The 13,056-nt window shown below is 43.9% G+C and overlaps 1 long non-coding RNA gene across 10 annotated transcripts in view; it reads left to right on the top strand.

Moving 5' to 3' along the window:
* The window catches only part of LOC146026446 (uncharacterized), a 94,283-nt gene that overhangs the window by 17,391 nt on the left and 63,836 nt on the right, over positions 1–13,056 (top strand). For all 10 annotated transcript variants that reach the window (XR_014454456.1, XR_014454453.1, XR_014454455.1 and 7 more), the window contains exon 2: positions 523–598. This is a non-coding gene — a long non-coding RNA (uncharacterized LOC146026446). The remainder of the gene's footprint in view (positions 1–522; positions 599–13,056) is intronic.

Genomic DNA, 13,056 nt, shown 5'->3' with positions numbered 1-13,056 from the left:
GATTGGTCAAGCTGCAGTTAAAATTCTTAGGATGTCATGTGAAAGGCAAAGGAAGGGATAACTGTGCTAAATTGATATACGCAACATGTGCTGTTAATAAAAATAACACTTTCATTTAAAACATAAACTAAAACAATATTGGTTAAAACTGGTAAATATATCATTTGATACAGTGATTCATGCAGGCATATTCACCCAATGAATCCAAATTGGACTCCTGCTTTGTGTCCATTCCTAGGAATGCCTCGCTGTGGTTGTCTCAAAGGTTTGTAGGTAGCCTAAGGGAAGGACCTCACTTGATGGACTTGGGGAGAGAATAAAGCTCTCTTTCCAAGAGGGCACCCAGTTGTGTTGTTGGTTCCTCTTTAATGGGGCTTGTATAGGTCCAGTGAAAGTCTTGTCAGAGGCTGGTTCGGCCACAGATGATAGAGCAGGAAGTTGTCCAAATGGGTGTTGTGTCTGCATTAATAGTCATCTTCCTTTCCATTTAACAAACAGAGAGATCTGTTTTTTTTTATACAGAAACTCAATTGAAAATGATGGAAAGTCTTGAACTGAAGAAACACTTCCTTTAGGCTGCCTTTAGGCTGCCACTAAGGTAAGCATTAGTTTAATGCTAAAATATGAGTGCGACACAATGTTTATTTTAAAAAAAATGTTGACATTATGGGCCTGATTCTAACCTGTTCGTCTAGCAAGGAGGAACGCGAAGCCTGCCACCCTGCGCGCACCACCGAACCCGAAGAGGAGAAAGAACGTTTGATGGTCGCTGACCATTAAATGATTTCTCTCCTCTTCGGTAATAAAAGCCAGTCTGAACTGAGTCTTATTTCAGCCACTGATCTACGAATACGGGGTGTGTGCTGCCATCATGTGACATCAGCCACCCTCCCTGAGCAGGCATTGACCCGCCTACATTTCCAAGGGAATGCCCAGCGTTTTCATGGGGATGCCCATAAAACACTGGGCGTTCCCCTGCTCCAGCCCCGGCCGCCCCCGGCCGTACCCTCTGGAGCAAAAGGCCCGGTGAGTGTGATACTCTGAACATATCAATGAATGCAAATGATGTTATGGTGTTAAAATAATGAATATCAAAATATCATACCACACCTGTAAAGACATGGCCTAACATGAAGCACCTGCCTTAATGGCCAATTTAATATTCTTAATTAGAATCTTTTTTTGTGTGTGTTTAGCTAAAGATAGAGGAACGTTTGGGAAAAATTGATTCAGCATGCCTCAAATCCCAATGCATTGAAAATGTAAGACTGTCCTTCAACCAATCGAAGCTGGGGGCCTGGCTGCAAATCAGGGGAAGCGGCTGCAACATTCACTTCTTATTGGCTGCTGGACCACCAGCTCTGATTGGATGGCAGACGTCACTACATTTGAAATGATGCTGACATTGTCTATGTCTCTATGGCTGCCTGCCTGATAGTAAGTGCCATGTACACACTCCCTACATCCATCCTGACTGTTTCTCTCATGCACTCATCCTCACTGCTCCCTATTCCCAGCCCCCTCACTTTTCCCTGCAACCTTCTTCTCTGCTCTCTACTCCCACATTCCCTAACTGCTCCCTACACCCACCTTGCCTCACTGCTCCCTTCAGTGACCAATATTCCAATCCAGGGATTCTGAGAATCCCCATACTGAGCATTTTTCAATCCCTTTTCCTTGGATTGAAAAAACGTCCCAAGAATGGCCTCCCTAGTACTGGGGTCCACTAATTAATTATTTTATATCAATTGATTAAAAAAAAATCACTAAATTAGATTTGCTGAAACAAATAGTGTACACTAGCTGAAGACAAATCATGTTTCGATGATTGTCGCTTGACTTTGCATTTGGCACACAAATACCAGGTAGACATGTCACTGATTGGTTGCCAATAGCAACATTCCATTTTCAATAGCACTGCCTTCTTAGTAAATGCATTTATTTATTAGCAGTTTCTTAAATAGCGCACACATATTCCGCAGCGCTTTACAGAGAATAGTTGAACATTCACATCAGTCCCTGCTTCAGTGGAACTTACAATCTATATTCCCACACAGACATTCTAGGGTTAATTTGTTGGGAGCCAATTAGCCTACCAGTATATTTTTGGATTGTGGGAGGAAACGGGAGTACCTGGAGAAAACCCACCTAAGTATGGGCGAACATACAAACTCCGCACAGTTAGAGCCATGGTGGGAATCAAACCCATGACCTCAATGCTGTGAGGCAGTAATGCTAACCGTTACACCGTCCGTACTGCCCAAAATAAACCCATTAGGGTTGAAATATGATACACTCTTCTCCCAACTGTAAACCTACCTGTGCATTATAATTGAGCCCCCAATGTAATGAAATATGGGGTGACATTCTATGGGATGCGCTAAATGCGCATTTTTTTTCGCGCACCACATCGCCGCAAATCGCACTTTTACAAATCGCACTTTTCAGTCAAAATGCGCATATTTAATGTGATGCGCATTGGAGGCTGAAAAGTGCGAAGAGGGGCGATTTGCGGCGAAGTGGTGCGCTGTATTTAGTCCTGAAAATGTGCGATTTTCAAGTCTGAAAATCGCACATTTGCAGGACAGCGCAAAGTTTAAAAAAAAAAAACGAGCGCGGGGTCCCCCGCCCGAGCATAACCAGCCCCGGGCTCACTGAGCCGGTGCTAGTGACATAAAATCAGGGTACCCGACAAATAGGGGTCCCCTTGATTTCATGAAACCAGCACCAGGCTCAAGGTCCGGCGCTGGTTCCCAAAATACGGGGGACAAAATGACTAGGGGTCCCCCGTATTTTAAGAACCAGCACCGGACACAACCAGCCAGCAGGGTAATGCCACAGCCGGGGGAAACTTATTATATAAGCTCCCGCGGCCAAAGCATTAACCCCCTGGCTGGTCAGCATGGGCAGGGGTCCTGGGGAAGTGGGGACCCCCCGAATGAAGGGGTCCCCCCCTCCAGGACTTACCAGCCCATGCTGATAGTCCAGGGCTGTCCCCGATGCCCCTGGGCGGTGGGCATCGGGCTGATGGCTTGTGTAAAAAAAAGAAGTACAACTATTGTTTTATACTGGTGAACTATGAGTCCCAGCAAGCCTACCCCGCATGCTGGGACTTGTAGAACCACAAGTCCCAGCATGCGGGGCATTAAAGGGCCCGCTGGCACTTGTAGTTCTGCAGTACAAAAAATAGTTAACAAAATCACTGACACACTGTAAAATAAAAGTTTAATACACACAAAACACACACACACTGATACTTACCTACCTTGAGCCCGTAGGTCGGTCCCTGGATCCTGGGTCCGTCCTCCGGGGCTCCAGGGCAGAAGAGTCCGGTTCCGGGGCCTTGGTCCTGGTTCCGGGGCTGGTCCTGGGGTTCCGGGGCTCCTGGGCTGCAGAATCCGGGGTCCGGGATCCGAGGTAGTCCCCAGGGGTACCTAAGGAAGCAAATCCAACTCACCTGGTCCCCGGCGACGACCTCGGAATCCTCTCCGGTGACAGCGCAGCTCCCATCTGGTATCCGGCTCGCAGGACTTTGACAGGCGCAGAGATGTTTCCTCCTCGGCGTCTCTGCACAGAATGATTTCTTGGCCAATCAGGAGCCGAGAAAGTCGGCTCCTGATTGGCCAGAAATCATTCTAACTAGAGACGCCGAGGAGGAAACATCTCTGCTCTAGATGCGCAGAGATGTTACTTCCTCGGCGTCTGTATTCAGAATGATTTCTGGCCAATCAGGAGCCGACTTTCTCGGCTCCTGATTGGCCAAGAAATCATTCTGTGCAGAGACGCCGAGGAGGAAACATCTCTGTTGGATTTGCTTCCTTAGGTACCCCTGGGGACTACCTCGGATCCCGGACCCCGGATTCTGCAGCCCAGGAGCCCCGGAACCCCAGGACCAGCCCTGGAACCAGGACCAAGGCCCCGGATCCAGACTCTTCTGCCCTGGAGCCCCGGAGGACGGACCCAGGATCCAGGGACCGACCTACGGGCTCAAGGTAGGTAAGTATCAGTGTGTGTGTTTTGTGTGTATTAAACTTTTATTTTACAGTGTGTCAGTGTGATTTTGTTAACTATTTTTTGTACTGCAGAACTACAAGTGCCAGCGGGCCCTTTAATGCCCCGCATGCTGGGACTTGTGGTTCTCCAAGTCCCAGCATGCGGGGTAGGCTTGCTGGGACTCATAGTTCGCCAGTATAAAACAATAGTTGTACTTCTTTTTTTTACACAAGCCATCAGCCCGATGCCCACCGCCCAGGGGCATCAGGGAAAGCCCCGGACTATCAACTATCAGCATGGGCTGGTAAGTCCTGGAGGGGGGGGACCCCTTCATTGGGGGGGGTCCCCACTTCCCCAGGACCCCTGCCCATGCTGACCAGCCAGGGGGTTAATGCTTTGGCCGCGGGAGCTTATATAATAAGTTTCCCCCGGCTGTGGCATTACCCTGCTGGCTGGTTGTGTCCGGTGCTGGTTCTTAAAATACGGGGGACCCCTAGTCATTTTGTCCCCCGTATTTTGGGAACCAGCGCCGGACCTTGAGCCTGGTGCTGGTTTCATGAAATCAAGGGGACCCCTATTTGTCGGGGACCCTGATTTTATGTCACCAGCACCGGCTCAGTGAGCCCGGGGCTGGTTATACTCTGGCGGGGGACCCCGCGCTCGTTTTTTTTTTTATTTTAACCCTTTATTTTATTTTTTACAGCAGAACCCTGCACAGAACATTGCGATCTGTGCAGGGTTCTGGCTAATTCGCCAAACAGACCCTGGTCTGAAATAAGTGCGATAATTAGTCACCTAAATAATGCGATGTGCAAATGCGCATTGCATTAAATAAGCAACTTGTATACTTTTCTATACGAAAACATCTGGATGCGATAAAAATGCGAATTAATCTCGCAATTTTAATCAGCATACCTTAACGCACATAATATGCGATTTCACTCCCTTAGCGCATCCCATTAAATTAACGATTTAATGGGAAAATGCGATATCGCCATTTTGTGGTCTAATTACCGCAAAAAAACGGAAATCGCATCCCATAGAATGTCACCCATGGTCTTGCCAAAAAGCAAAATTGCACCTTCTAGAGATACTAAATACACAATGTTAATAATGGTGTGACAATGTTTTAGTTAACATAATTATATTTGTGTGTTTAAAGAAAACTGAAACAATAATGTACATAATATTTTATAAATTAAATTTCACGCTGTGTTGTGACACTTGGTGCACACTCTGCATTACTCCCCTGCACCAAAAAGGAGGCGTGGTCTCACTATGATCTCTGTTCCATCCCTCCGTGGGTGTGCTCAGAATCCCTGGAGGTACTGGCTGCCCCTGAGATTGAGCTGTGTGCAGTACCGGCTCTTTCTCTGTGACAGGAGTCAGCTGCTGCAGGAGAATATCACACTGCAGCACATGGCTCCAGTCAGTGCAGAAGAGCCAGAATTTTGGTGTCACTGTATCTAAGGGTGACACCTTGGTGGAACTACACACCCCACAACCACGTTATGACGCTTCTGACTTCATGTCAACAAGTATATTCACCAGGGATGTGCACCGGCCACTTTTTGGGTTTTGGGTTCTGATTACCTTGAGGTTTTGGGTTCTAATGGGTTTTGGCAAAACACCTCCTAAGTGTCCTGTGTTTGGATTTTTTGGGTTTTGGGTTCTGATTTTTTGTTAGAAAAGCATAAAAACTGCTAAAATCGCAGTATTTTGTTTTTTTATTTTTTGCTCCTACACTATATTAACCTCAATAACATTCATTTCCACTCATTTCCAGTCTATTCTGAACAGCTCACACCTTACAATATTGTTTTTAGGGCAAAAGGTTGCACCGAGGTAGCTGGATAACTATGATAAGCCACACAAGTGTGCAGCACAAACACTAGACTGATATGGCACACTTACAGGCTGATACTGCACACCTAGAATTACCCCTGGACCAGTGTTCCCTCTAAGCTGTGCGCACGTGCGCGCGCACACACCTTGACAAGGGTGCGCACAGACATTACAACTGAGCGCACAAAGCAGCAGTGGTCCCTTTTTGCAGTTGTGGACTCAATTAATGTATGTTTCACCCATTAACTACATTGTGTACTGTATTTTGAATGTTTAAATGTTTAATATCATTTTGAAGTAAAGTTAACACAAATGCTGAACGTCATTTTCCAGTTATATATAAGTGATGCACAAAAAATGTAAATTTCATTCCAAAGTTGCACAGCCAAAATCTTTAGCCGCACACAGCCTTCGTAAAATTAGAGGGAACATTGCCCTGGACTGATATGGCACAGGTAGCATCACCCCTGGACTGATACGGCACATTTAGCATCACCCCTGGACTGATACGGCACACTTAATAGCACCCCTGGACTGATACGGCACACAGCATCACCCCTGGACTGATATGGCACACAGCATCACCCCTGGACTGATATGGCACACAGCATCACCCCTGGACTAATACAGCACACTTGGCAGCACCCCATGAATTATACAGAAGACTTGGCAGCAACCCATGAATTATATGACACATTTGGCTCACCTCAGGAATTACGCGTCACACATGCGGGCACTCCTGACCTGATACAGCACACATGGAATTATACGGCACAGATGGCGGCACCCCTGGACTGATACTGCACACATGGCGGCAGGCATGGAATTATACGGCAGACATGGCGACACTCCTGCAGTAAAAAAAAAGAAAAACTTTTATTCTTTTAATTAAAAAAAGAGCAGCACACCTGGAATAATACGGCAGACTTTAGTAACACCACTTGAATTATACGGCACTCTTGGCTCACCCCTGGACTGATACAGCACATTTAACAGCCCTTGGAGTAAAAAAAAAAAAAATAAAAATATTTTTTTCTTTTCATTAAAAAAGGGCAGCTCCCCTGGTCTGATACAGGACACATGGGGGCACCCCTGGACTGATACGGGACACATGGGGGCACCCATATAATTATAAGGCACACATGGGGGAACCCCTGGACTGATATGGGACACTGGGCACCCCTGGAATTATACGGCACACATGCGGGCACCCCTGGACTGATACGGGACACTGGGCAGCACAGCTGGACTATTATGGCACACTTAACACCCCTTGCAGGTTAAGGGAAAAAAACACCTTTTTTTATTTAAATAAAAAACAAAAAACTTTTTTTTCAGAAAGCCCCCCTTAAATGTCCCCCACAGTAGTCCCATATAACAGCCCCCCTTTAGTAGTAGCCTTAGTAATGCCCCCTTAGTAGCTGTAACCTGAATAGTTTTCCACTTAGTAGTTCCCCTTTAGTAGATGTACAAAAGTTCCTGCACCATTAGTTCCCCCTTAGTAAATGTACCTTTAGATTCCCGACTTTTACAGCTGTCCCCCTTGAGCAGCCCCAATTATTTTATGCAGCCTCTATTTGGTCCCCCATTAGTTGCCCCTCCTTAGTATATCCCCCACAGTGTTTTTTTTTGTCCCCCATAGGTTTTTCTTCTGTGCAGACAGCACGGCAACATCCGTGCTGTCTGACTTCTACATGCAGAATGAAGATGGCGCCGGAGCTGGACCTTTTATAGAGATCCAAATCCGACGCAGGATGATGACGTTTTGGCCTCGATTTGGGCTCCTGAAAATGGCGGGACCCGGCGAACTCCTCGGATCTGTCCTCGGATAAGGTAAGTTCGTGGGGGTTCGGATCTCTAGGATCCAAACCCGCTCATCCCTAATATTGACTGTCACAGCAAGGAACATTTGGCAACAAAATATGGCTAATAGTGTGCACACAAAGCCACTCTACACTGTATATTGTGTTATATAGTGATGAACATATTGCAGTCATAAAGTTATTACCTTTATGGGGAACTTTATTACTGGTCAGACATCCCTGTGGGAGGCAGCAACACTATTATTAGTCCAACCTCCTCCTTGACAGTCAGTGAATGCCTGGGAGTCAAGTGGAGATCCTTAATAAGTTCTACCATATAGGCTATGCAGACAGTAATTGCCTTGTGTGAGCGATCCAGAACAGCCAACATGCCCCTATGCATACACGACTGGTGCCCTGGTAAAACAAAGAGAGCTTCTCAAATGCAGAGGCACCCATGATGTTTTATATTAACCATGTCTATCTAACTGACTAGTACTTGGTTCAAGGTAATAAGGGATTGAAAGTCAACGATGGGGTCATGGAAGGTCAACCATGGAAGGTGAATTTATTATTATATATATATATATATATATATATATATATATATATATACTAATACACACACACACACACACATATATATATATATATATATATATATATATTTGTTAGTGTTGCAATACACCACTCTTATAGCGATAACATGTATATTCAGTTCTCATATACACTAGGATTTGAAGGCTCTCTCTCTCTCTCTCTCTCTCTCTATTTAATGTCTCAAAATCCCTAATATCCCCCTGTCTTTACCTTTTCCCCAGCCCTGTGCACCTCTACCCTGTTCTTTGTTCCACCATCCCTAAATCATGAGCTTGATAGATGGCTCTGGACCAGATGGTGCCTTAGCAGTTCAGCTCTAACCTACAAGGAGGTGACAACAGCACCTCTGCAGCACAATAAGACCCCCTGTTGACTTCACTTAGGAAGTGATTGATGCTACTTTGGCACAAATCTGTTTTCTCCTCTCTTTTCCCTACTACAGAGCGTCCTATGTATAATTTGCACTGTTTAAACAATTAAGAAATCTCCAGTACCAATATTCTGTTTAACATCATGCAGATATACTCTTGGGTCTCATTTAGCGTGTTTATTTTTAAATAATTTGTAAGGGATTTACTGCTTTCATTAAGCATTTAAGGGACTCTTGCAGTTGTTTTCCATAGTCATGTAAAATCTATTAAACAAACAGATAAAAATATATTTGTAAAGATACTGACTGTAGTCAATTTGTATTATACAAAAGAGTGCTTGTATTTTTGATAATGTGCTTTCAGAAATTAACATTAATTTTATAATCAACTCACTGTAAGAGGCTGTAATCTCATGATACTACAATTAGGAATATTTAATGGAACGTCTCTTTTAGTTATAGATGTCACATGACCACCTAACATCTCTTTTATTATAGATGTCACATGACCACCTAACATCTCTATTATTATAGATGTCACATGACCACCATATCTTGAATATACAAAAAAAAAACTAGTTCTGTTGACTGCAGGCACTCTATGGCCAACAAAAAAACATTATGCTGTGTGGGTGAAGAGCCATAGTAGGGTGATCATGCATACCTATGTGATGTAATTATATCATGAAGAAGAGCTGCTCTCCAGCATAGCTGCAGGTTGTCACTTTAGGCAGCCTGAATACTGCCATGGGGCAGTGACACCCTAGATACAGCCCTTTATGCCCCAGTCCAACACTGGTCTCATGTGCACCTGAGCCACACCACAAAAGAATTGGGCTACTATGCATCAGTACGTTTGGATTGTCAGCTTGGCACATGTCAAGGTGTGCTGAGTAATCCCTGTTCTAAGAGGCCCTTTAACAAAATCTAAGTTGCCCTGTAGAGGTGCTGAAGTGCTCTGTGAAAAACTTTAATTGTCACATCCAAAGCTACAGAACACACTTCTCTGCTGACAAGTGTGTGCACAGAGGTGCACCATGGATCAGTATAGGATAAGAACCAAAGACCACCAGTCCAGAGTTAGGGCAAAACTGAATACATTTTGGCCCTTATTCTAGTTCACTCGCAAAGGCTAATTCCTTCTCAAATGGACAAAACCATGTGCACTGCACGGGGTGGGAGGGGAGGGACAGATGTAACATGTGCTGAGAGAATTAGATTTGGGTGGGGTGTGTACTTCAAAGTGAGATCTATAATGCAGTGTAAAAATAAAGTAGTCAGTATTTTCCCTGCACAGAAACAAAATAACTCACCCAAATCTAATTCTCTCTGCACAAGTTACATCTGCCCCACCTGAAGTGCACATGGTTTTGTCCATTTGAGAAGGAATTTGCCTTTGCGAGTGAACCAGAATAAGGGCCTTTGTTCAGTGAAAACACAGCTGCACAGAATGGATTGCATAGATGATGCGTGCACTCTCCTTTGCTTATCTAATTTTAGAGAGTCTCATTTTAATGCTGCTTGGCAGAACTAGACAAACAGGTGCACCATAAAACAACCTCACTCCACTCAACTTCCTGGTGTGTGCATACTTCTGCTCCTCTGCCCATGGTGCCATCTTGCTCCCCAGGCCTTTGTGCTTTGGTGCAAATCTAGCAGTGGTTATGTATATGGTGGCAAACCATAAGGCAGGGCCAGTGCTCCTTTTGTTACTGTGCCTTCGCAGTGTATATTACCTCCTGTGTATTTAATCACTGTTGTGGTGAGATGTACTAAGCCTTGTGATAAAATGGCAAACAATAAACCATCAACCAATCTGCTCCCAACTGTCAGTTTTGAAAACACAATCTGTAACATTAAATTTAGAAGCTGGATGTCTGTTACTTTATCTCTCTTCATTGTATCACTTTTCAAGCTTAGTACGTATGGCCCTTGGCCAAACATTAATGTGTATTTGTTATCATAGGATTTCTGAACTGAAAATGAGTTTGACAATATTGGGAATAAAATCAGTTATTATGAAGTGTGTCCCTAAGCCTTCAGAACAAACTGTACCCGTGTACAGTTAAATGAAAGAGGGACCCAGTAGCATAGCATGGCGCATGTTGGCAGGATAAGTCTCTGGAGGATCATTTCTGTATCTATTATAGAAATATAAGCATATCCTTGTCTTCACTTTTCTAGGTCACTTTGCTGTTAGATACGTCTATATATATGTGTATAGGGGCAGATGTACAAAGTCTTAAAGAATGTCAAAGTGGAGAGATATAAAGTAACAGACAATTAGCTCTTAACTGCCATGTTATAGACTGTGGGGCAGTTGTATTAAGCCTTAACAAGAGATAAAAGTGAGGGTGATAAAGAGTGATAAACGTCCAGCCAATCAGCCCCTAACTGCCATGTTATGGGCTGTGTTTGGAAAAGAAATGGCAGTTGTGAGATGATTTACCGGACATTTATCCCCCTTGCATTATCTCTTGTTAAAGATTAATACATCTGCCCCAATGTTTGAACAGCTAGGGGACCCTCCAAGGCTTAGTACAACTTCCCCACATATTATACACACAGTTAGAGCAAAGCCCCCATTAAAGAGCGCATGGTGACAATAAAATAAGAGGCCTATTGACCTACATGACTTTTCCACATATTTGGGCATGACAAAAGACAAAAACAAAAATTCAGAATTGCTCTACCGAACATTTGTTTCAGTCCATATTGTGGACAATTTCCCATTACATTTGTTCCACTTATTATACTAGAACTCCACCACAGACCAGAATGATTTCACACCATCCCAGCTCTCTTTCTAAGCCATAAAGTGCATGGAATGTGGACTCCTGAATTTATGAATACACTGTGGCTTGCCATCCCTTGCAGTGGTAAAGCAAAGACTGAATTGCTGAGAAAGGCCCTGAGTCCTCATCAAAATAGTGCCCCAACTTTGCTCATCTCTAGGCCGGACTTTCAAGGACAACAGATCCAGCATTAGATCTTAAAATCCAGCAACTCCAGAAACAACATTCTAGTTTTAGAATGTCCTCATCTTATTATAGGATGCATACTTTGTTGTAATGTACATGTCTAGTTGCAGTGAGTGTTCAATACCAGCCCATCAAAATGACAGAACAACATAACAGTAATGTCAGAGCAGATGAATGTGCTTGTCCGAACAGAGTAACACTTGAATTGCTATGTCTGACACCATCTAGTGGCCACCGGCATTTAAGACAGTTTAATTCCCCCTGTAGAGGTGATGAGCAGTGTTAGCCTTTAATTATATATTATAAGAGGCATTGATATATTTCATGGTCTGCATGTATATCATGGTCCCTATTTATATGGGTATAGAACCAGTGTTAGGAGTGTATTCTACCGGAGAAAATAGCGGCACTTGCCTATTCAATGCTGCCGTTACCGACAGCATTGAAGGCAGTCAGATAGACTTTTTAAAAAGTTTTATCTGTTTTGTCGGAAACGGAAGTGGATTGTAGAATTCACAGACGTTTTTCGACAATCCGTGGCCATTTTAGCCGTTCCAGAGACTTTCCAACCCTCAACAGTCGGAACATTGAATTCCGACTGTCCAGTTACTGTTGGATCGGACATAGATTGGCCCAAGATTCTGACTGTTCCGACAGCCACAATCCCAGTTTGAATGCCTCCCATAATCTCTGGAAATATTACTAAAATTCATAGGCAACTCACTTCAATTATCACATCTTTTCTGGAACTGTAATATATTTAAAAAAAAAATATCTAAATTCTCCCATATACTAAACCTAAAAATAAATCAAGCATCATTGTATAACAGAGTCTGTAACTGTGAGAGACGGTTTATAAAAGGCTACTGATGGATTCACATTGGAAGAGTGGACAGAGGGGGGGATACTGTAGACTGACATTGTTAGTCCGCTTGATTTGCGGCAGTCACTCCATTGCATCTGTCTTAGATTTATCTTGGCACATTCATTTGAGTTTTCATTACAATGTGTCATGCCCCAATTCATTTTCGGATTTGCTTTTTGCCTTCTTATTCTTCTTCCCACTTCACCAAGTTAACTTTTTGCCTCCCAAATTAATTCAAGCGTTTAGTGCTAGTGGTTTGCCTTTTCTTTCTTAGATTTCATTTCCTCTCTCCTTGTACATGATCAGAAAATGCTCAGGGAGCAGAAAGCACATTGATTTCTGCTTGTTCTGTCCACAGACAGGCCCTGACAAGGTTGTTAGAACAGTTGGAGAGGTCTCTACAATCACTTAATTACCAAAGCTGTCAGTCAGCAGGGACACGGCAGGCTACAGCCATGGCTGCGAGGAGCATTCCACTACTGGGCTTCCTCTTGATTGATCTGTGCTGATGGCATTGCAAAATAATTATAGTGAATTTTCTGATGTGTGATTTTATACCAAGTTCATGCTTCAGAAAGGTAATCGTAAGGATGAGAAGGG

Source organism: Crinia signifera, chromosome 8, assembly GCF_055691185.1.
Source record: "Crinia signifera chromosome 8, ASM5569118v1, whole genome shotgun sequence".
Taxonomy (NCBI): domain Eukaryota; kingdom Metazoa; phylum Chordata; class Amphibia; order Anura; family Myobatrachidae; genus Crinia; species Crinia signifera.
The sequence above is the reverse complement of the archived record's forward strand: the minus strand, read 5'-3'. Positions and strand labels throughout refer to the sequence as shown.